At 42.0% G+C, this 25,913-nt stretch overlaps 1 long non-coding RNA gene across 1 annotated transcript; it reads right to left on the bottom strand.

Moving 5' to 3' along the window:
* Nucleotides 1-486: 486 nt before the first annotated feature.
* Nucleotides 487-2,544, bottom strand: LOC142301354 (uncharacterized). The gene is made up of 3 exons (XR_012752780.1): nt 2,498-2,544; nt 1,234-1,380; nt 487-723 (listed from the first exon to the last, which is right to left on the bottom strand). It is a non-coding gene; the product is annotated as an uncharacterized LOC142301354 (long non-coding RNA).
* Between the last annotated feature and the right edge of the window lie 23,369 nt (nt 2,545-25,913).

Genomic DNA, 25,913 nt, shown 5'->3' with positions numbered 1-25,913 from the left:
ACTGGTGTACTGACGACCAAAATTGTGGAGCGCACAGCACGCTTTTATGACAGCATCAACCGTGCTTGGTTGTAACTGGATGGCTGTGTGAAAGATCCTCCACTGACTACTCATGATTCCAAAGGTGCACTCCACATATCTACGTGCACGACTCAGCCGATAGTTAAAAATCCTCCGCCGGTCATCCAGTCCTCTCCGTGGGTATGGGCGCAGCAGGTTTGTTAGTAAAGGGAAGGCCTCATCCGATACCATCACAAAGGGGACTGGATCTGTGGAGCCCGGCAAAGGTTGAGGGGCTGGGAGTGTTCCGCAATCTCGAAGAATTTGCAGTCCAATCTGTGATGTTCTCAACACCCGAGAATCTCCCGTACTGCCATAAGCACCAACATCAATGGCCACAAAGTTGTAATGGGCATCAGCCACCGCCATGAGGACCACAGAAAAATATTTTTTGTAATTAAAAAATGTGATCCTGATCACGGTGGCTTCTGAACCCTAACATGTTTGCCATCAACTGCACCTATGCAGTTGGGGAAGTTGGCCACAGTCTGAAAGCCTGCCGCAACCTGTAGCCAAGTTTCCTCGGTTGGGGAAGGCATCACTATGGGCTGCAACTTCTGCCAGATCACGTTGCATGTGCACCTCACAATTTTGGAAATGGTAGATTTACCAACCCGAAATTGAAGATGCAGGGATGCAAAACTCTCTCCAGTGGCCAGAAATCTGGAAAAGAAAAGAAAATGAAATTAAAACCAGTTTTTCACATTTTTCAAAAATTACATACTTTGCAATTGAATTCACCCATTTCGTTTAGACATGTCAAGTAGGTTCACTACACTGTGTTGAACGTGACATTTCTTTTGTTTTCACTCCCACTATTTCGATGTCTCCCTCTCTCTTTCTATCTCTTTGTGTGTATTTCTTTGTGTCTTTTATTGCTGGCTGTGTTGTGACAAGAAAACATTACATACAAAAGGTGGTGGCTGCGCATTCTCCTCAAGTGCAGGCTGCATTGTGTAACAGCTATATTGACTTTAATGGAGCCAGGTTTTTTGTGAAATTAATTTAAGTGCGACGTTAACATTTTTACAATCAAAGCATAGTCTACGTCATTCCCTGTGTCACATGAGTGTGGCCAAAATGTCGAGAATAAACATGCAAGGGTGCAGATTCCTGTAGCAGACACACAATCAACAAAAACCAGTGTTTTGTATATAGTACATTACAACTTACCGCAAGGTGATGAGCAGTCTTTCCTCAGCAGAGATAGATTGTCGCATCACACTGTCCTTATATGTTAGCTCAGTTTTGACCATTGATAGTAGCCGATCAAAAGCGTGGATGGGTAGCCGACAAAAAGAAATGAATTTGTCTGGATAGCTTTTTTAAAAAAAATAAAATAATAATAATTAGAAAAAAAACCTGGGCAGTAACAACCAGAAGCAGAGATTACAGAGCTCAAACAAACACTTTTTTGTGTGTTATTTAAAATAAAGTATTTTTCGGTGTGTGTGTTTATTCACTTTACTTTCGGGTTGATCATGTCAGCTGTCACATAGACGCTGCCATGATCAAGCCTGGACTTGGTTGCGGCGATGCGCAGCCATTAACTACTTATATTACCCTGATTGCCACTGCATCACGGCAACAGGAAGAGCCGGGGACACTCCGGTACTGCTGCATAATCGATGCGACAGTCCCGGGGCAGCTGCGGCTGATATTCTTGGCTGCAGGAGGAGGGGGGGCATTAACCTTGCCCCCCGCCCTCCACAGCCTGAGAATACCGGGCCACCGCTGTGTGTTTACCTGGCTGTACGGTAAAAAAAGGCGGAGCACACGTTTTTTTTTTTATTAAATTTGTCCGTTTAATTTGTATGTGTATTCTATATGTCTGTGTGTGAGTGGTGTGTGTGTGTTCTATGCCTGGGTCTGTGATGTGTGTGTGTTTACTCCCTGCTCCGCTTCCTCTTCCTGTCATAATAACATCACTTCCCTGCAAATCGCAGGGCAGCCATGTACATTACCGCAGGTAAACCGCGAAATACCGTAGTGAATTACTCATGAAAATGCAATGAACTGCACAGAATTTGCTGCCTGCGTTATTCCCTGCGGGATTTCACGATTACATTGCAGTCAATGGAGTGAAATCACACAGCGACGTGCGGAAAAGAAGTGACATGCAATTGTTTTAGTAGCGGGAATCCCGTTGCAAAACATGCAGCTATCAAATTCCGCATAGGGCGCACAGCATTTTCTTTTTCACATAGGTTTTGCTGGTGATTCACTGCAGAGATGTTATGAACATTTTCTGCAGCGAAACATGCAGCAAAACTGCAGGAAATCCGCGGCAAAAACCGTTAAGTGCGCACAGGGCCTTAGATCCAGATTGTATATGTCAACAAAAAAAGGAAAATAACCTATAGAGACCCATATAGAAATATGGTATTACATAAAGATATACATATGTAGCAAAATAAAAAGACTAGGTTTTGCTCACCGCCTTAAATCGCTGTAAAGTAAGGTGAAATGGCCTTTCTCCTCACGTGCCATAACAAGAGGATGCACCCACATCCTTTTGGTCATTGCCTGCAACATATCGTATTGGTTAATAGAGAACAATAAAGAAAACAGAAACGTTATACAATTTTGGCCAAAAAATTACCTGGCGTCTACGACGACAAAGTAATAACAGTAGAATAAGCAGCCGACTTCGTTGGGCCCTGCGTAGACGTATCTGTCCTGTGGTTTGTGGCATTTTTTATAACAGCCAAGATCACTCTCTTTCCACAATGGAGAATGTAGAGAATGTGGAGAAGAAGGAAATGACATCACAGGTTTTTTTTCCCAAAGGTCTGTGTTCAACCAACTTTATTAACACTGACAAGTCTAAAAAACGCACCTAAAAAAACGCATGAAAAACGCATGAAAAACGCATGAAAAATGCATGCGTTTTCGATGCGTTGTTTCTCAAAAAGCATTGTTTACTATTCTCCCCTCTGCCAGAGGGTGCGTTTTTTTCCGCGCGGAAAAAAAAGCAACGTGTGCACATACCCTTAAGCCTGCTTTACACGCTGCAATATATCTTACAATGTGTCGGCGGGGTCACGTCGTAAGTGACGCACATCCGGCATTGTAAGTTACATTGCAGTGTGTGACAGGTACGTGTGATTGCGTTTGAACGTTAAAACGTTCATCGCATACACATCGTACCTGTCTCTAGAATTGCACGTCAGATTGTTCATCGTACCTGGGGTAGCACACATTGCAGTGTGTGACACCCCGGGAACGATGAACAGATCTTACCAGCGTCCTGCGCCTCCCGGCCCACAATGCGGAAGGAAGGAGGTGGGCGGGATGTTTACGTCCCGCTCAGTTCTGCCCCTCCGCTTCTATTGGCCGGCTGCCACGTGACGTCGATGTGACGTCGAACGTCCCTCCCACTCCAGGAAGTGAACGTTTGCCGCCCACATCAAGGTCGTATGGACGAGTAAGTACGTGTGACGGGGGGTTACTCGTATGTGCGGCACGTTCAACAAATTGAACGTGCCACACATACGATGGGGGCGTTGCAAATCGCATACAAAATCGTATGTGAAATTGCAACGTGTAAAGCAGGCTTTACACGCTGCGATCTCGTTAATGACGCCGGATGTGCGTCACAAACAACGTGACCCTGACAATAATTCATTAACGATATCGTAGCGTGTAAAGCCCGCTTTAATCTATAACAATATACATATAAATATATATACAAAAATGTAAACAGACATATTTAATTTCTCAAACATTTAATAGATGACCTGGGCTTCCAACATCATAAAGTTGTTTATAACGAGGCAAAAAAGGAAAGACAAAGTGCAAAGTGCTGTAAAATAAAATAAACAACAAAAAGACACAAAATTAAAAACAGGATCATTAATGGGCTATAGAAAAGGTCCACAGAACAACAGGAATAGAGAAGGATAGGCTATTTACAAAAACGGAGAGAAACTAAGTTTACTCATTAAGACCCATTGGAGTAAGTGTACCCAATCTGAAAATCCATTTGCTCTCAAGCTGGGATAATGTGCGCTTGATATTTCCTCCGTAAATGCCCAGCTTGAGGACATCAATCCCTCAAATTTTCAGACTGGTAGGGTCTCCATTATGACACTCTTTAAAATGTCGTGGAATAGTCCGGAGAGTCGTGACATCATCACTCTCGACAGACTCAACAATGTCAAGAACGTGTTCTCTCATTCTACGTCTCACCTCTCGGGTGGTCAATCCAACATAGATTTTATTACAGCCACAAGTTGCATAGTAGATGACCCCTCGAGTGCTGCAAGAAATATGATGCCTCATCTGATAAGTCCTTCTACAGTCAGTGGATGAGAAAGTTGTAGCTCTCACAATGTTACTACATCCGACACATGAGCCACATGGATAACACCCCAAAAGAGGTTGTTTGTGGCCAAAAAGGGGGGCAGCTTCACGAATATAGTGGATATAGACTAGGAGATCCCAGAGGCTCCTGCCTTTCCTTGCTGTCATGAAAGGTCTTTCAGGCAGTAAATCCCTCAAGAAAAGGTCAGTTCTTAAAACAGGCCAATGTCTAATTAGAATACTCCTTACATCATCCCACTTGTTATTAAAAGTGTATATAAAGCGAACCGTATCTCTCCCTGCACTTGATTCCATTCTGAAGGGTAGCAGCTTGCTTCGTGGAGTATTCTTGGTCCAATTATATCCTCTCCTAATGGACCTCCTACTGTAGCCCCTCCTAATGAATCTATTCTGTAAGTCAGAGGCTCGTGCCTCAAAGCGCTGTTCCGTAGAGCATATCCTCCTTATTTGCAAAAACTGCCCCACTGGAATGGCCCAAATAGTGGCAGGTGTGTGAGAGGATGCAGCATATAAACGAGCGTTGACCGATTTTTTTTATGGAAAATATCAGTCTCAACGATCCCATCAGCTGCTTTATAGATTTTTATATCCAAAAAGTCCACCTCAGAGTGATCAAAGGAATGCGTCAGCCTAATAATTAGACTGTTCCCATTCAGGGCGGTCAAGAAGTCTTCGAATTTGGAGACAGTTTCACCCCAGATGACAAAAACGTCATCAATGTAACGCACGTGGGTTGTGTCCGGGAATCGCGATCACATGGTTTTCTGTGGTGATACTGCACCAGGTTAATTGATGTCTAAGGAGTTTTTTTCCTCCTCAGATGCAGTGTCAGAATGCCATGTGATATCACTATGGCTCCCAGCCACACCCCCACCATTAGTACGGACGAATTGCAGCTGTTTCTGGCTTTTAAATGGGGAATCATTTCCTGACACTAACCACACCCCCTGAGGAAGTGCCGGCAATAGCACGAAACATGTAGGGGTGGCCCTGCACTATCTGGTGGACGTACGGTTTTTCCCCGTGTGGCATGATGGGTAAGTGATGGAGACTTTTTCTGCACTTTATATCCTGGCTTACTCCTGCTCATTTACATTGCACCAGTTTACTGCAATTTGTGCATTTTTTTCTCTTTGTTTTTTTTTTGTTTTTTTTAATTTGTGCATTGGTGGCAGCAGTGTGGGCTTTTCTATGCCATAAGCTTTTTGCTGGATATATGGGCACATAGGTGTGATCAAACCTTCACCTTTTAGTCCGTGCCCACATTACTTTGTCCATCTATATGCAGTGTCATTTTTCCACTTCCTCTTTTTCCTGATCTGTCCATTTTTACCATCGTTTTTTATTTGTGTGTTTTCTGTATGGATCTTTTTCTATGACTATTGATAATAAAATGGCTTTTTTGCTTTTCACAATCAGTTTCTATCAGTAATTTTTTTGATCTTTTCATACATGTATTAATATACACACTTTTGTAACTGCATTTAAAACTCAGTGTTTTCTTTGATTTTATTACATTTTTGAGTGGCAGTATGCTTTAATATGGGTCCTATGTATTTTCTTTGTTTTTGCTTTTTGTGCCATGTTACATTGGCAGAGCCCCTGAGGTGCCAGAACAGTAGAATCCCTTATAAGTGACCACATTTTACAAACAGCACCCCCCCCAATGCATTCATCTAACAGTTCAGTGATTATTTTAACACCAGAAATGTGTCACTTAATGTTATACCATTATGGTGGTGAAGAAAAAATATTAACATTTTTACTATAAAAATTTAGTTTTAGTGCCACTTTTTACATTTTTACACATCAAAATGGGTAATAATAACACCAAAGTTGTCACAATTTCTGTTGAGCAAGGAAATTCCTCACATTTTGCTGTACAGTACTGCTTTGCCACATGGCGAGACTCAAGAGAGAAGGAGCGCTATTTGACTCTTGGAGTGCCAATTTTTGTAGAATATTTTGCGGACTCCATATACAGAGCCTGTAAGTGCCAGAAGAGTAGAATCCCCATCAAGTTAACCCACTTTGGAAATTATACTCCTCTAGAAATTGATCTACAGGAGTAGCAAGGATTTTGTCTCCAAGGGTATTTTACAGAAACAAGCAGCAGTGAATGTAGGAGTGAAAATTGCAAATCTACCATTGTAGTATCCAGAACATTGTAGTGTCCATAAATTGTGCACAGCTCGGGATCCTAAAGGCACACACTCTGTAAATTAAATGGTTTATCTTCACTTCAGAAATGCCAAACATGTGGATGCTAAATGTAGTTCAGGCACACTGTGGGGCTCTGAAAGGGGGGGAGACATATGGATTTGAGAGCACAGATTTTGCTGGATTTCTTTTTTTGAAGGGAGAGCTATAGCTATTTTTCAGAGCCTTTGTGCTGCCAGTAACATAGAAAACCTCTAGACTTTGCTTAACAGATGACAGACCTGAATAGGGACATTTTACATATTGCGTTGAAGCTTTTATTGGAAACATTTTACCTAAAATGTTGCACCACATTTGTCTTGTGCTCTACATTGAGCACTTACATCGGGGTTTCCACCTGAATTTCCAAATAACATAATTTAAATGAGATCCCCAAGAGATTCATTCACTAATATGAATATATTCAATTTGTGGCACAAGCAATGAATGTGACAGCATGCTAGACAAAACAATCTGCAAGCATAGAGTAATTGAATGTTAGTGTTCTACTAAGTCCTCCTTCTTTGCCACTATAACATTTAACATTGTATATGGTGGAATCTCCATTTCGTCAATGACATCTTTTTCTGTTTTGCTTCATAGTCCCTTAACCCTGAGACCCAGGGGGCTAAGAAACATACTAGACAAAGACAACATTTTCCGGTTTATTTCTTGAACATGATGAAAATTGAGCTTTGTTCTCTGATGATAGGGGTTGCAGGAGATGGAGGACAAAATATTAATGCTGAGTTGTATTACTGTCTCTGCGAGCTGTGGTGGTAAGAACACTGACAGTGGTAGTTGTCTCCTGAGCAAGGACAAATTTTGAGGAGGCGATCACGGAAAGTAGCAAGGATCTCAAGCATTTTCCCATACTGAGCCATTGTATGGCTAAGAGATCCAGTATGTAAAATCAGCTTTTTCTGTGGTCTGCTCTGTTCTGCTCTGGTGAAGGCTCTACCACTGGAAGCTATGTCTGTTTTCACCACCAGCCAGTGGGTATCTGTCTCATCTTACATGCTCTCTTCATCCTGGTCAACTGACATGACTACATCCCCAACAGGCACAGGATATTTCATTGATTACACACACTGTCTTCATGTAAAGAAATATTTACAAAGTGCCAAAGGCAGAAAAATCCTTAAACTAAAGATAGTGATTAAAACGTACATTTCAATCTTTACATTTAACAAAAAGGAATATTTAACTAAATATTTAAAACCACATCACGCGATTGGATATGGTTAAATAATGGTATATATACTCTAAAGTTATAAAGATGGCTATCTAAATTTACCCCAATAGAATTTGTATTTCTAAAATCTATCGCTGCAGTTTGTCACTATACTAAGTGGATTGCTATCTAAACATACCCTCGCACATGCTAATTCTAAAAAATGGCAGGTATTAGCCTCCCCAACGTGTTTCACTACACTGGCTTCATCAGGGGTATGAAGCGATGATAATATATACTGCTTTTATCGCTTGAAAGCCTGGTTAAGAAAAGACATACAGCAAAGGACTTGCTGCTATACTTAAAGTGACAACTTATCCACTGCCTGACCCTACATGAACTGCAACTTGGAAATTGTGTGATAACAAAGAATGCAAGTTTTGTTTTCTTACAGTCAGGCAAAGTAACTCCTGCTCCACGCATGGCCAATGTCCTGAACTTAATTGTGCAATATTTAGTATTCAAACATATTGAGTTGATGAAGATGATAGCTATGGCCAGGAATGTGTCAGCTCTTTTCAAATGATCATAGGTCGCAAAGCTGTCAGGGAACAACCTGATTTGCTATTTCTCAACCTACTAGAATATTTTATTTTACATGTTGCAGCATCTGTACGAACAGTGTAAACAGGGGATAACGTACATGCAGAAGGCAACTTAGAGGCTGATTGGAGCCCACAGTGGAGCCATGGACAATATGACTCATGACTGACTTTGTAGGGCAACAGGGAGTTAACACTGGTTGCAGGGAAAGAATGCGCAGGTTGTGGGGGGTCAGAAGTTCAGAGGGCTGGGAAAAGTGCTAGGGGGTGGTCAGTTTGGGGATATAGGATCAGTAGCAGGGGTGGGGACTATCAGAACAGCATGTGAAGCCGGCAGAAAGGTCCCGCCCTCCCGCCCTGTGTTGAGCTGGGGGTGTGGGTTTCATCAGGAGAAATTTTTGTATACTTTAATAGGGTGTCGGCGTCATTTCGGCCAGGTATTTTATTTACTTACTGTCATGTGGTGGTAGTGAGGTTGGGATCTTGGAGTTCGTGGTAAATTGGTGGTTGGGCGTTGTATATAAGATGGATGGTAACCCGCTACTTTTATTTGGAATGGTGATTACCTGGCGGACTTTGGGGCTCTCCAGGGTGGGGTTCCCTGGGAGTCGATGTTAGAGAAATAGTTTAACGGTCATGGTGTCCCTGAGCTTGTGGTTGTTTGCAGCTGGGGACAACTCCGGATGGTTTATCAATTTTATGAGAACGTCTTCCAGGTTTTGGAGCTCCAAAAACCCTCCTCGCTTTAAAGAAAGGTATTTGATTTATTTAATGTCATGTTTGTGTAATAAAGTCCGATTTGGCCAAATTATCCAAGCAGGTGTCATGTCTTCATTGGAGGGGGAATTTGTGGGATGAAGGGGTAAGTGCATAGCGAGAAGGAAGCATCTAAAATAGTACAGTCAAGCATGTGTTTCTTTGAGAACTGACATTGGTAGATGATGAGGGAAGTATGTTATCTATAGAAGAGTTTTCAAAAGCTGACACATTTGTCAGTAGGTAAAGTGTGTAATCAACTATCAACTCCTCACATTTATCCTGCATTAAACACTTACCTGAAAACAATAAGATATGAAGAAAGAAAAGCAACCTGCACCTGTTCATCTCCCACTGTTTCTGTTGAGGATGCTCAAGGTCCATGTTACATGCTGCATGATTTGGAGGAGGAGCAGCATCAGATGGATGTGTAGAAGATGTAGACCTGGCACAGATGTGACACAAGCCTGGCAAACAAAAATGTTAATAATGACAATGCTGGCCACGTCAACCAAATGTCACAGTAAGGTGGTGAAAATGAACCAATGGGACCCTTAATTGTGCTGTTAAACATAGCAAACTGCATGCTGGAATGTTTGTGAGAGATGACATGTGTATTTTTAACATCAAGCAAAAGGTTGATTATAGGATAGTCACATTTTTAGACCCTCACTTTAAAAGCAAAATGGGGATTTTTTTTTTTTCCAACTTCCAAAACGGAGTCCAAATTGGCTTATTACCAGAATAATCTCTATTACCTGCTCTTTGAAGCTTTCACTGAGCGGAACAATGCTGCCCACGTGACTGACCAACAGACGTCTTTGTGATCCCTGCAAACACAATGTTCTTCCACAGTTTCCAGCATTCGGGCTACAAGTAACCAAGACAGCAGCAACAGTTACAGTATATTTGATATGATGGCCCAGAAATTTTTATCTACTATTGCATAAACCATGCACTTCAGGAAACAGACGGCTAGCTAAACAGCCAGATTCCATCTTGCTTATCAGATGTGCTTTCTTAGTCAGATATTCTGAGTCCCAATCCCATGAACTTCTGGGTCAAAAGATTGGATCAATGACAAGTTTTCTATGGCTATAAGTACAGTCATATCCATCCTCCAGTGCAATGTCAAAGAGGGTGTTCAGCACAGCTGGTAGCTGCATCAAATCCAAACAGACTAAATTATCCAACATAAGCATACAGTCAGGGCCAGAAATATTTGGACAGTGACACAAGTTTTGTTATTTTAGCTGTTTACAAAAACATGTTCCGAAATACAATTATATATATAATATGGGCTGAAAGTGCACACTCCCAGCTGCAATATGAGAGTTTTCACATCCAAATCGGAGAAAGGGTTTAGGAATCATAGCTCTGTAATGCACAGCCTCCTCTTTTTCAAGGGACCAAAAGTAATTGGACCAGGGACTCTAAGGGCTGCAATTAACTCTGAAGGTGTCTCCCTTGTTAACCTGTAATCAATGAAGTAGTTAAAAGGTCTGGGGTTGATTACAGGTTTGTGGTTTTGCATTTGGAAGCTGTTGCTGTGACCAGACAACATGCGGTCTAAGGAACTCTCAATTGAGGTGAAGCAGAACATCCTGAGGCTGAAAAAAAAGAAAAAATCCATCAGAGAGATAGCAGACATGCTTGGAGTAGCAAAATCAACAGTCGGGTACATTCTGAGAAAAAAGGAATTGACTGGTGAGCTTGGGAACTCAAAAAGGCCTCGGCGTCCATGGATGACAACAGTGGTGGATGATCACCGCATACTTTCTTTGGTGAAGAAGAACCCGTTCACAACATCAACTGAAGTCCAGAACACTCTCAGTGAAGTAGGTGTATCTGTCTCTAAGTCAACAGTAAAGAGAAGACTCCATGAAAGTAAATACAAAGGGTTCACATCTAGATGCAAATCATTCATCAATTCCAAAAATAGACAGGCCAGAGTTAAATTTGCTGAAAAACACCTCATGAAGCCAGCTCAGTTCTGGAAAAGTATTCTATGGACAGATGAGACAAAGATCAACCTGTACCAGAATGATGGGAAGAAAAAAGTTTGGAGAAGAAAGGGAACGGCACATGATCCAAGGCACACCACATCCTCTGTAAAACATGGTGGAGGCAACGTGATGGCATTGGCATGCATGGCTTTCAATGGCACTGGGTCACTTGTGTTTATTGATGACATAACAGCAGACAAGAGTAGCCGGATGAATTCTGAAGTGTACCGTGATATACTTTCAGCCCAGATTCGGCCAAATGCCGCAAAGTTGATCGGACGGCGCTTCATAGTACAGATGGACAATGACCCCAAGCATACAGCCAAAGCTGCCCAGGAGTTCATGAGTGCAAAAAAGTGGAACATTCTGCAATGGCCAAGTCAATCACCAGATCTTAACCCAATTGAGCATGCATTTCACTTGCTCAAATCCAGACTTAAGACAGAAAGACCCACAAACAAGCAAGACCTGAAGGCTGCGGCTGTAAAGGCCTGGCAAAGCATTAAGAAGGAGGAAACCCAGCGTTTGGTGATGTCCATGGGTTCCAGACTTAAGGCAGTGATTGCCTCCAAAGGATTCGCAACAAAATATTGAAAATAAAAATATTTTGTTTGGGTTTGGTTTATTTGTCCAATTACTTTTGACCTCCTAAAATGTGGAGTGTTTGTAAAGAAATGTGTACAATTCCTACAATTTCTATCAGATATTTTTGTTCAAACCTTCAAATTAAACGTTACAATCTGCACTTGAATTCTGTTGTAGAGTTTTCATTTCAAATCCAATGTGGTGGCATGCAGAGCCCAACTAGCAAACATTGTGTCACTGTCCAAATATTTCTGGACCTAATTGTATATCAAATGAATTAGGCATGGATAACTACCGACTTTCATTCACTAGTGAGTGATGCAAGTATTTAAGTCAGTCATACCATCTTCCTACCTGCCTGTTGTCTGTCATACACACCATTTTGCCATTTTGCTATCATAGCCAACAGCCCACAATCAACCAAGCATTTAGTCTCTGTCCATCATGTCATCAATACTGCAGTACTCCTACTGACAAGGGACGATATTGCTGGCCTAAATTGCCACACATCTCTTTGCAGGCCTAGTCTAGGTTCTCTACCTTGAGACTTTTGCTGCTGCTGCTGCCGCTACCTTTGCAGAACCACAACATCTATACATCTATTTTCTGCCAACCCTCTCTGTTTTATAGTGTTATACTGTATGCTGCTGCTGCCAAGGAAACCATTGCTGGCATTACACTGCCAGATATCTCCTTAAATGTTTTATCCTAAATCTGTATCGTGTGGCTTCTCCCGCTGCTAATGCCATTGCACAGCTATGCCAGTCACATCTCCTGGCTGCTCACTGTCTTTTATAGGGATAGACTATACTGCAGATGTAAAACATGTTCTCTTGAGAGTACACCAGCATGAAATGGCTGCCAAAATACGGCACATTTTTGAAAACGTTTGGTGACAAGCAATTGTTTTAAAAACGGCATAATTTTTAGATGACATGAAGTCTAAGGGGAGAACTTTTCTCCTTGCGTAGACCGGCAAACCAATCTGGCTGTCAGTGGTGAGAAGTCTTATAGCTGCAATGCTCCTCTGGGAAATATTCAAATTGTCTCTTCAGGAAGGAAGGAGACAAACTCTAGTGCCACCTATTGGAAGTAGCAATCCTAAAAGTCAAAATTGACTCTTTAATGAGCCTTTTCATATGACCTAGGATTTATGCCAGATCAGAACCGCAATTTGCAGACACAGTATTTCGGGATGATTGTCCCTTGTCAGTGCAAAATATGAGGTCTAATATAGCTTTATGAGAAGCTAAAGTGGGGTATAAGGGGAGAACTTTTCTCCTTGCAGAGACTGACAAACCAATCCGGCTGTCAGTGGTGAGAAGTCTTATAGCTGCAATACTCCTCTGTGATATATTCAAATTGTCTCTTCAGGTAGGAAGGAGACGAACTCTGGTGCACCTATTGGAAGTAGTAGAAACAAGAGCAGATCCAGCGCCTTAGCAGGGAGACTCAGGAAGTAAAACTCCAAACTTTATTAAGTCCAATAAAAAAAAAATACAAAAGGTACAGACCTCCTTGTGGGAGGACAGAAAAAAATGAATGACCCAAGAACAGAGGAAAATTCCCTTGCTAAGGCGCTGGATCTGCTCTTGTTTCTGCATCGTTTGTTCTCGCCCGGGTCTGGGCGTTTTTCCATGTGCCGCCAGTGTTCCATGGAGTGAAGAGGGGTGAGCTTGATTTTGTTTCCTTTTTTACCTACTTATATTGGAAGTAGTAATCTTAAAAGTCAAAATTGACTATTTAACGAGCCATTTCATATGACCGTGTCTGCAAATTGAGGTTCTGATCTGGCATAAATCCTAGGTCATATGAAAAGGCTCGTTAAAGAGTAAATTTTGACTTTTAGGCTGGCTACTTCCAATAGGTGGTACTAGAGTTCGTCTCCTTCCTCCCTGAAGAGACAATTTTGATGACATGATTACACTTTTTGTAATTGGTTGATCTTTTTTTGAATATCAAACATTTTGTGATTTCCCAAAAAAGGGATGGTGGTGTTTTTTTTCCCATTTTAGGCTAGATGATAAATGGTAGAGTATTAAGGGTAGTGAGTATAATCAATTGTCTGTTTATGTATTATTATTGAGCAAATACCAAGTATATGTAATATTTTATTATGTTTTCACATATTTTACTTATTAGAATTGTTTTGTTTACTTAGAATGAATATCTTTGCATATGTTTATTTTTCTTAATATCTAAACCCCTTTTATCACTGCATTAGTCACTCTGTACATATTTATACTTCTGTACACACCTGGACAAAATTGTTGGTACCTTTCTGTTAGGACTCGCTCACACTAGCATATAATTTGGACGAGTGCTATGTGAGAAAAAAAGGATAGCACGCAAGACCATTTTGTTCTATGAGGCAGTGCAGAGCTGTAATTTTTTTTTCTCAGCTGTATTAGCCTGAGGACACTATTGCAACATGCTGCGGGTGGATGCATAAACAGGAGACTCACCTATTCAAGTCTATGGGTGCAAGAAAAAAATCCGATGCCAAATGAACGATCCTAGTGGCATCTGATTTTTATGGATATAATACCATTCTGTCTCATAGAACACTGTAAATAGTTCTGTAAATAATTCTAAATAAATTGCTGCTCATAAAAAAACGGATTGCGTACTGACATCACATGGATGACAAGTGAGAGAGAAACTGTCCTACTTTTCTAGATGAAAATCGGACAGATTTTTTTATACACTAGTGTGAGAGAACCCTTAGGCGGGTTTTGCACGCTGCGACATCGGTAACAATGTGTTACCGATGCTGCAGCGATAGTCCCGCCCCTGTCGCACGTGCAATATCTAGTGAAAGCTGCCATAGCGATTATTATCGCTACGCCAGCTTCACACGCACATACCTGCCGTGCGACGTCCCTCTGGTCGGCGACCCACCTCCTTCCTAAGGGGGCGGGTCGTGCGGCGTCACAGCGACGTCACACGGCAGGTGGCCAATTGAAGTGGAGGGGCGGAGATGAGCAGGATGTAAACATCCCGCCCACCTCCGTCCTTCTCATTGCAGCCGGCGGCAGGTAAGGTGAAGTTCCTCGCTCCTGCGGCTTCATACACAGCTATGTGTGCTGCCGCAGGAATGAGGAACAACATCGCACCTGTCGCTCCACCGGCATTATGGAAATGTCGGAGGCTGCAGCGATGATACGATAATGACGCTTTTGTGCTCGTTCATCGTATCAAAAAGGATTTGCACGTTGCGATATCGACTGCGACGCCGGATGTGCGTGACTTTCGATTTGACCCCATCGACATTGCACGTGCAATGTCGCAACGTGCAAAGCCGCCCTTAAAGTAGGAAAGATCCACGATGGTCACTGAAATAACCTGAAACTGACAAAAGTAATTTTCAATTTAAATTTAATAAATTTGAGTGATGAAATTCCGACATTGCTTATAAACTGTGATTCAATAGAAAAAAAAAACAGCTTATGAAAATGGACAAAAAATATAATACCCTTATTTAACATTTAACATTTTATTTTTACAACCTTTTTAGGCAATCACTGAAACAAACAAGCAAACATTTCTGCAATTCTCATTGAGACGTCTGCACTTGTCCACAGTTATTATTTTAGCCCACTCCTCGTGAGTTAACTGCTCCAGCTGTCTCGGATATAAAGGTTCCTTCTCAAGACTGCACCTCCTTCCATAGATATTCAATAGTATTTAGATCCAGGCTAATAGAAGGCCACTTCAGAATCATCCAATGCTTTGCTTTCAGACATTTTTGGCTGTTATTAGCTGGGTATTTTGGGCCATTATCCTTTTGTAGGACACATATCCTCAGAGAAAGTTTTCTGACACTGGGCAGCACATTTCACTCCAGATGCCTTAACAGTTTTAACATTTCATTCTACCATACACACATTCAAGACATACTGTGCCATATGCAACACAGCAGAACCAAAGTAAAACCAAGCTTCCTCCATGTTTCACAGTAAGGGTGATGTTTATTTCTTTATATGTTTAATTATTGGATTTGTAAACAAAGATGTCAGGACTGGGAGGACTGGTAGACCCAGGAGGTGGATCCGCTGGACCGAGTACCCCACCGGGGGGAAGGGTACACGGCAGCCGGAGCACTGGCGTGGCCGGGAGCCGCGTCCCACAGGGGACGGGAAGAACAGAGTCACTGGGGTCACGGAGTTCCTAAGACTGTACGGTATACTGGTACAGGTGCCGGGTAGGAAAGACAAACAGTAGTCCAGGTAATGGGACACGGTTTAGGGAGACCTGAGCACCTAGCTCATAAGACTATGCTATAAGACACGTTGATCAGGCCCCGCCCACATGGAAAGGCAAGTCTTATATACCCAGCACAGCCCTATGTCATTTCCTGCTTCAGGTGTGCTGGGCCTATAAGACCAGGAGAGTGGGCGCGGCCTGGTCCTATACAGAGGCATTTAGTCAGAGTCAGACTCCTGAGACCAGAACAGAACACAGGAGAGCACGAGCGGGGGTGGTAGCCGTGACCGGTGGGCACGTGGACAGTATCAGTGGTCACGGAGCGGTGCTGGGATGGTGCGACCGGGTCAGTGGGTAAGGAACGGTGCTGAGGTATCGGGAGCGTGACAAAAGCTGATGTGATTTGCCGAAAATCTACAGTTTTGTCTCAATCTGATACAGTCTTAGGTCAAATTTATGCAGAAATATGTAAAATTCAGAAGGATTCACAACCTTTCAATCACCAGTGGAAATGTGAAGAACATCTAAATCAATTTTCCTAGGAAATAAATAATATTCCTTTGTCCATGTATGTATCCTGGGGAAATTATTTTAAAAGAAAACAGTAGGGGAAGGCAATTTTGCACAGTAACCCATTTATCCTAAGATTATGGCCCTGAATATATGCTTTGTTGTATCAGAGAAAACTTAACCACTTGCCCTTTTGAACTTTAGTTAAATTATCTTGAGAAATACATAAAAGCTAATAACTGTCAAAGATACAATGAATTGTAAATTCTCCTTCCTGTTTCTTGACAACCTGTGCCTACAATCTGTTGACCAAATGCATGTTAACGGCTGTTTACAGACTAAATATTTTAATAAATTCATATTTTCATCGGAATTTGTGGCTGTATCTAAGTTAATATTTAAAATTAAAGTGGCTGCACACAGAGATCTACTCTTTAATTCACTTTTGTGCTGAGTATGTTGAGATCCTTATGACTGCAGCTATTGGTAAATTGAATCAAGGATAATAAATCTGTGATAAATGATCATAGAAAATAAACTTCTAAATGTAGAATATGGATAAAATCAAGTTAACAGCTTCCTTTGAAGAAATGCCATTCTTCTTAAATGTCCACCCTCACCTGAACATTGAAGACTGCATACAGCAAAGTGATAAAAGAAAGGTATTTCCTGCTGGTAGTTGTGTCTCATCACATGGATAGTCAAATTATTAATATAAACTGCATCCATATTCATAGATTTTCTTTTCTTCATTTCAATTAAATATTATTTAAAGTTATTTAATTGAAAGTTCTTATAAAATAAAAAACACTGTTGTAGTTCTCTTGTGTAATCATTGGTATGATATTCATCACAGGATACATTTTTGTGGCAAGAAAAATGCATTAAAAAACTCATTTGTTTCGGTGTATTTTGCCGCATTTTTCTTTATACGTTTTTTAAAGGAGAAATAAAATATAATAGGATAGGATAATTGATAGATAGAATAGATAGAAAAAAATAGAAAGAAAAGATGGAAAGAGCATATAGAATAGATAGAAAGAAAGAACAGATAGAAAGAAAGAAATAACAGAATAGCTCAATAGATAGAGGGATAGCTAGCTTGGCCAGCTTTTTTTAAATTATTTTTGGTAAAAAAAATGATGTGTGGACCCCCATTTTTCATATCTGTAATGTCCTGGAGGTGGATCCACGGGGCCAAGAACCAAACTCCCCCAGAGAGGCAACCAGGAGCGAAACCCTATACAGGGACTGTCCGATCACCCCTCCAGAGGGCCTAGATGCACGGTAGCCGGAACACGGGAGAGTTCGGATTTCGGGTCCTTCAGAAGTCTTTACGGGATATGGCTATTAGTCCAATGGGAACCATATGCAGGACGGGTGACTGGAACCGGGTACAGGTGCCGAGTGGTACAGCAGACGGGGTCCGGGTCCAGCGAGACGTGCAGGCTAAAGTAACCAGGTGGAATCCAGGATTGGTGACGGGTACAGGCTGATGGAAGATAGCGATCCACAGCATATAGTCACCGGGGCAACTCCTGGGACACCGGCAGGCTGGACACACTCAGGACAGCAGACAGGCACTGCGGAAGAGACAGGGTTAACCTGAGTACAAAGCACAGAGGCACCTGAACACCTAGCTACAGGAACACGTTGAACAGGCACCGACCATATGGAAAAGGAAGTCTTATATACCCTGTACCTGTAATCCGCCATATCCTGTTCCAGTGACGCTGGCCCTTTAAGAAGAGGTGAGTGAACGCACCCACGCCCTAATGCGCTTGCGCGAGGCCCGAGTGTCGGAGACCAGTGCAGGATGCAGAGAGGGAGGTGGAGGAGATGCAGGGGAGCCAGGCACAGAGTCGCGGGTCGCAGCGGGACGCAGGGAACGGTGGACAGAAGGCATGGAGGACGCACAGGAGGGGGAGCGAGAGGAGCAGCCACAGACAGGGGGAACGGGGACCGGAGCGGGGAGTAACAGGCAGTGCCGGGAGCGCGGCAATATCCAGCACAGGAACAGCAGCAGCTGCGGGCTGCAACTCTCAGCTGTCTGCTGTACCTTGACTTGTTATGAAAACTTGAGGGGATCCCACACTTATTTTTAAAATTTTTTGATTCATTAAAAAAAAAAAGAAAATGAAGTGGGGATTTGGCCCTTTCCAACCTAACAATAGCAGCCATTAACTGCTCCTGAAGTGGTGCGTTCATTAGATGCGCCAATTATGGTGCTGGATCCAGCTCTTGCTGTTACCCTGATGCGGTGGCAATCGGGTAATAAGGAGTTAATAGCATCCCATAGCTGCCACTAAGTCCTAGATTAGTGATGCCAGGCATCTATGAGACAACCCCTCATCACTAATCTGTAAATGAAAGTAAATAAACACAAACACCTCAAAAATGTAATAAAAGATAAGAAAGCACCTATGGGCTGCTATTAATTCCTTATTTTCCTGATGGCGAACGCACCAGTTCAATCGGGAAGAGTCGGTAAAGTGCTGGGACTGTTGTATATAATGGATGCAGCAATTGCGGGCAGCTGCAGGCTGATATTTTTAAGCTGGGGGGCAGCCAAATAACCATAGGCCTCCCCAGTCTGAGAATACCAGCCCCCAGCTGTGGGTTTTATCTTGGCTGGGTATCAAAATTGAGGGGAACGCATGCCATTTTTTTAAAATTAGTAATTTATTTATGTTACTGTTTGATATAGACCCACCTACCGGCATCTGTGATTGGTTGCAGTCAGAAAGCTGTCACACAGTGTGGGGGCGCATCTGACTGCAACCAATCATAGTCGCCGGTGGCCGGGAGAAGCAGTGACTATGTATGAGCCTAATGAGCGACCAGCTCGGGAAGAACAAAGAGCTGCCATGGGAGCAGTGTGACAGCCGCCCCGGTGATCAGTGAGTATGAAGCATTTGCTTCTACCCTTTTGCGTCAGATTCTGGACCCCATGGACTTTATATGGGGACCAGCAACTGGCAAGATACCGTGGATCAATCTGCCATTCTCCAAAACGCAGTAACAAAATGTGGAAAAACGCGGGTAATACGCAATGAAACGCAAAAATTATCTACCAGCATTTGTCTATTTTTTTCATGACTTTATTGAATCATTGGGTGTAAAACACAAGGAAAAATGCAGGAATAAGTGACATGCTGCTGCTTTTTTCTGCACCCAAAACTGCAGGCAAAAAAGAAGCACCATATGCACAGCCTATCTGAATTCTCATAGACTTTGCTGGGGAAGGAAATGCATGCAGTTTAGGACAAAAAACTGCACCCAAGAACACAGAAAAAAACACCACAAAAACGTGACAAAAAATGCAGTGTGAACACAAGGCCTAATAGTGCATGTAAATAGGATATTTAGTTGACAATATTTTGATAAAAAAAACAAAACAAAACTTAAAAGTCATTCCAGATTGACCAGGAGTACCCAACCAGGATGATCTTCAACACTTAAGGCTGCTTTACACGCAGCGACATTGCTAGCGATGTCGCTAGCGATAGCACCCGCCCCCGTCGTTCGTGCGTCACGGGCAAATCGCCCGTGGCAAACAATATCGCAGGTACGCATCACACGAAGTTACCTTCCTAATGACGTCGCTGTGGCCGACGAACAGCCTCTTTTTTAAGGTGGCGGTTCATGCGGCATCACAGTGACGTCACACAGCAGGCTTCCAATAGAAGCGGAGTGGCGGAGAGCAGCCGCATGAACGTCACTCCCACCTCGTTGCCGGAGGACACAGAAACGCTATTGTTCGTCATTCTCTGGGTGTCACACGTAGCGATGTGTGCTGCCTCAGGAACGACGAACAACCTGCATCCCAAACAAGCAACGATATTTGGAAAATGAACACTGTGTCAACAATCAACGACTTGAGTATGAGTGAGTATTGAGAATGAGGTGAGTATTTGGGATTGTTAGCGGTCGCTCGTAAGTGCCACATACAACAACGTCGCTAACGAGGCCGGATGTGCGTCACGAATTCCGTGACCCAGCGATATCTCGTTAGCAATGTCGCTGCGTGTAAAGCGGCCTTTAGAGTTCACCTCACAATATGTCAGCAAACCTCAAATTAGATCAAAGCAAGACATAGACCCAACTGTTCAGACACCTGCCCGTGGAAAGCTATATACAGTGCTGGCCAAAAGTATTGGCACCCCTGCAATTCTGTCAGATAATACTTAGTTTCCTCTTGAAAATGATTGCAATCACAAATTCTTTGGTATTATTATCTTCATTTATTTTGCTTGCAATGAAAAAAATCATTTCACACAAAACTCCAAAAATGGGCCAGACAAAAGTATTGGCACCCTTAGCCTAAAGCCTGCTTTACACGAGACGATAGATTGTGCGATAGCTAACTCGTTTAAACCCCGTCACACGTACTTACCTTCCGGACCACCTCGCTGTGGGCGACGAGCGTCCACTTCCTGGAGTGGGCGGGACATTCGGCGTCACAGTCGACGTCACACGGCAGGCAGCCAATAGAAGCGGAGGGGCGGAGATGAGCGGGATGTAAACATCCCGCCCACCTCCTTCCTTCCATTAAGCCGTCGGGTGCCGCGGGAGGCAGGTAAAGCTGTTGTTCATCGTTCCCATGGTGTCACACGGAGCAACATGTGATGCCACGGAAACGATGATCAACCGCCGCCATTTTAATTAAACAATTTTATGAAACCTAGCAACGAGTACATGACTCACGATTTGTGAGCGATACTGCGTCGCTAGGAGGTGTCACACGAAACCACGTCGTGCAGTATGCCGGATATGCGTCACGAAAACCGTGACCCCAACGACATATCGCACAATTTATCGTCTCGTGTAAAGCCCGCTTAATACTTGGTTGCACAACCTTTAGCCAAAATAACTGCGAATAACCGCTTCCGGTAACCATCAATGAGTTTCTTACAATACGCTGCTGGAATTTTAGACCTTTCTTCTTTGGCAAACTGCTCAAGGTCCCTGAGATTTGAAGGGTGCCTTCTCTAAACTGCCATTTTGAGATCTCTCCACAGGTGTTCTATGGGATTCAGGTCTGGACTCATTGCTGGCCACTTTAGTAGTCTCCAGTGCTTTCTCTCAAACCATTTTCTAGTCCTTTTTGAAGTGTGTTTTGGGTCATTGTCCTGCTGGAAGACCCATGACCTCTGAGGGAGACCCAGCTTTCTCACACTGGGCCCTACATTATGTTGCAAAATTTGTTGCTAGTCTTCAGACTTCATAATGCCATGCACACGGTCAATCAGTCCAGTGCCAAAGGCAGCAAAGCAACCCCAAAACATCAGGGAACCTCCGCCATGTTTGACTGTAGGGACCGTGTTCTTTTCTTTGAATGCCTCTTTTTTTCCCCTGTAAACTCTATGTTGATGGCTTTTCCCAAAAAGCTCTACCTTTGTCTCATCTGACCAGAGAACATTCTTCCAAAACGTTTTAGGCTTTCTCAGGTAAGTTTTGGCAAACTCCAACTTGGCTTTTTTATGTCTTGGGGTAAGAAGTGGGGTCTTCCTGGGTATCCTACCGTACAGTCCCTTTTCAGTCAGACGCCAACGGATAGTACGGGTTGACACTGTTGTACCCTCGGACTGCAGGGCAGCTTGAACTTGTTTGGATTTTAGTCGAGGTTCTTTATCCACCATCCGCACAATCTTGCGTTGAAATCGCTCGTCAATTTTTCTTTTCCTTCCACATCTAGGGAGGTTAGCCACAGTGCCATGGGCTTTAAACTTCTTGATGACACTGCACACCATAGACACAGAAACTTTCAGGCCTTTGGAGATGGACTTATAGCCTTGAGATTGCTCATGCTTCCTCACAATTTGGATTCTCAAGTCCTCCGACAGTTCTTTGGTCTTCTTTCTTTTCTCCATGCTCAATGTGGTACACACAAGGACACAGGACAGAAGTTGAGTCAACTTTAATCCATGTCAACTGGCTGCAAGTGTGATTTAGTTATTGCCAACACTTGTTAGGTGCCACAGGTAAGTTACAAGTGCTGTTAATTACACAAATTAGAGAAGCATCACATGATTTTTTAAACAGTGCCAATACTTTTGTCCACCCCTTTTATATGTTTGGTGTGGAATTATATCCAATTTGGCTTTATGACAATTTCTTTTTTTTTTTCATTGAAGACAAATTAAATGAAGATAATAGTACCAAAGAATTTGTGATTGCAATAACTTTCAGGAAGAAACTGAGTATTCGCTGACAGAATTGCAGTGGTGCCAATACTTTTGGCCAGCACTGTAAATACAAAATACCCAGCCCCAAAAAGGGGGAGCCACTGTCACACAGAGTCTTGCACAAACTTCGCCCACTGTCATGGAGGTGTTGGGTGCTATTCAGATTGCAGATTCTGATACTCTGCGAGATGGTTTCTCTGCTGTCTGGGATGAACACAGGCAGACTTGAGCGTCAACCTGATTTGTGCTGATTCATAGGTAGGATAGCAAGAGTTAATCTCTGCTAGCCTTCTTGCTCCTTTATTCACATGTTGTGGGGAGACATCACATCTGCTCCCCTCCTATTTATACTGGTAAAATCCTTCTATCCATGCCAGCTATAGTTTATTCTATTGTTGGTCTGTGAGATGTGGTGTCCCAGACTCTCTGTTTAAAGTTGTGCTTTAGTTGTGCCTATTGTTTGGAGCAGTTGTGTTCATCCCTGTTGTTTTGTACTTCCTTCCTACTGTTGTTTTTCCTCCTGAATCTCTTATTGTCTTTACCTTTGTGTGTGCGTGCTATGTGACAGAGTTATAGTTATTCCCTTGTATGTCTTTATCTGTGGTTTCAACACACTCCTTTCCCATCCCTCCCTGGGATGAGGGAGAATCAGATTAGGACTTGCTAGGAGCAGAGCTAGGAAGGAGACTCAGGTCTGCCCACCATCAGCAGTATCGCTCAGATGAGTAATAGCGTAGAGTCCCCCTAGCTTGAGGGACAGCTTAGGAGCCCCAGTTCCCTGTTATCCCAAAGTCATCTTGACAGCTATGCCCCTATTTGTACAAAGTACAAAAAAACTAAAGCAAACCAGAAACAAAATGTTCTGGACCATATATTACTATAAGTGCAATATGTAGGCATTTATTCACACTGTGGCCATTTAATAGAACCTAAGATAAAAACAAAATGAGCAAATATCCTGTAGTAAATGAATAAATAAATAACAGAAGTGCATGGAAATAACATAAGGTGCCCTATATGATTTGCATGTACTAGTGCTGTTTATACTCCCTTACTACAGGGTACTTGATCATTTTTTTTTATCTTAGGTTGCTTTTTCCAAAAATTACTAAAATTGCAAAAGTACGGTACTTGTTTTTACAATAATTATGTAAGAATCACCATTAACAAAAATGGGAAAAACCCTTTCAGGTTATCTAGTCACTCTAAGGACAATTTCCTTCAAAAAATGTTATTTTTCTCTTTTATTGATGGTTATTCAGGATATAGCATCACTCGTACTAATTACTCTGTATACGTTATAGAGTGACACCTTAAGTCTTTCTGTGTTCATTGAATCTATCAAATATTCCTTTGGGAAAATTGCATGGTGTGACAAGGATTACTAGTTTATTATCTGAATAATCACAAAAAAATACCAAAATCCTTTCAGACCAGTCAGAGATGGGTATGTTGTATTCATCTGTACATGTTAACTTGTACCACTAATGTTAAGAATTAATAGAGAAAAGTTTGACTGAGAACTCTTACATTGTATTCTTTAAATTACACAGCAGAGGGAGCCCTAAGCCATGAAAGTGTTCTGTATAAAGCTAATGATACTTCTTTTTCAATACTTTTATGGGTAATTTTGAAATTAAGAATTTTCATTTTTACAAAATGGATTAGTGAAATTTCAATCTTGTAGTCTATTTTAGTTTACGGGTTTTAAAAAATAAAAAATAAATAAAATATTGCATGCTGTAGGTCAGACAATTCTGTTTATAAATTCACTAATGAAAAAGGTATCTATTGAATAGGCAGCCCTAAATTAATTGGAACATTATCGGGATTTTTAGTTTTCACCGGCATTCATTGCTGCATTTTTTTCTGGATACATTGACAGACTCCATATTAGAAAGTAAATTGTTAACATGAGAGATTTGTTTCCTCCAAGAGTTACTTTCTTGTTCCGTATGAAACAAAAAAATAGAACTCTAAATGTAAATGTGAACCTAACCTTAATATATGACTAGTAAAAGCTTCTACTAAATGAAGTTAGGCAAAGGTTTTTTAAAGCAAACTGGAGTAAAACCAAACAATAATATTTGATGACCCCTGGGCATATTTTTGCATGAGGCTCTTACTTTTTAATTTGAAAAGAAGTTAGTGAAGTCAAATTAGGCCATTGGTCTCATTCAGATACCTGTTCTGTCAGTGGTTTTCACAGATAGAACTTGTACCTATTATAGTCTATGGAGCTGCTCACACTTATGTGTATTTTTTTTTACTGAGTAATCCACACAAAGTCATGAACACGTGTCCAAGTTGGACCCTAGATCAAACTTTCCAATGCAAGTCTATGCGTCTGTGAACAAAATTAGACAGAACTCGGATGCCATCCATGTGCTGTTAGTTTTTCCTGGACTCTTTGATATGAGAAACTTCAAAACCTTTTTTTTTTTTTTTCCTTTAAAGCGCACCAATCACTGGGATTTTCGTATATAACCTAAAGCCAGTGCTATACTGGCACTATCGGGCTGATTCTATACATACCAGTAGTCGTCAGCTCGGATGTCTAGGTTTTGAAATACAAAAAGTAAAGTTTATAAAATGAGCTGCTTTTTGAGTGACAGCAGCTGAAGAGCAGATAATATATTCATAGTTATCCCCTCCCTCTGTTGAATTAGCATAAATATTATAGAAACTATTCACTTTGTCTCTTGCAGGACCTGTGTGAGGTCATTCCCATGTGACCTGGTATCCAGCTGTTTGGCTGAGGCCCTGCCCCTTCTGGTCACATGGGTATGACCTCACACAGGTCCTGCAAGAGACAAAGTGAGTTGTTTCTATAATACTTATGCTAATTCTAACAGGGGGAGGGGATAACTAAGAATATATTATCTGCTCCTCAGCTGCTGTCACTCAACAAGCTGCTGATTTTATAAACTTTACTTTTTTGGATTTCAAAACCTAAACATCTGAGCTGACCACTACAGGTATGTAGAGAATCAGCATAAGAGTGCCAGTATAGCACTGGCTTTAGGTTATATACGAAAATCCTGGCGATGGGTTCCCTTTAAGAACAATTGATGAAATTCTGACCAAACAATGATGGTAAAAATTGACACACTGACTAAAATAATGTAACACTGAAAATAAGAAAAAAACATTGAAAGGCTATGTGCACACGGTGCGTTTTTTTGACGCTGCGTTTTTGTGCGTTTTTGGCCGCTAAAAACGCACAAAAACGCACCTGCGTCGAAAAAACGCGGCAAAAAACGCACGCGATTTGGTGCGTTTTTTTGCTGCGTTTTGCTGC

The sequence above is a fragment of the Anomaloglossus baeobatrachus genome, chromosome 4 (assembly GCF_048569485.1).
Source record: "Anomaloglossus baeobatrachus isolate aAnoBae1 chromosome 4, aAnoBae1.hap1, whole genome shotgun sequence".
NCBI lineage: Eukaryota > Metazoa > Chordata > Amphibia > Anura > Aromobatidae > Anomaloglossus > Anomaloglossus baeobatrachus.
Note: the sequence above shows the minus strand (reverse complement) of the source record. Positions and strands in the feature narration are given on the sequence as shown.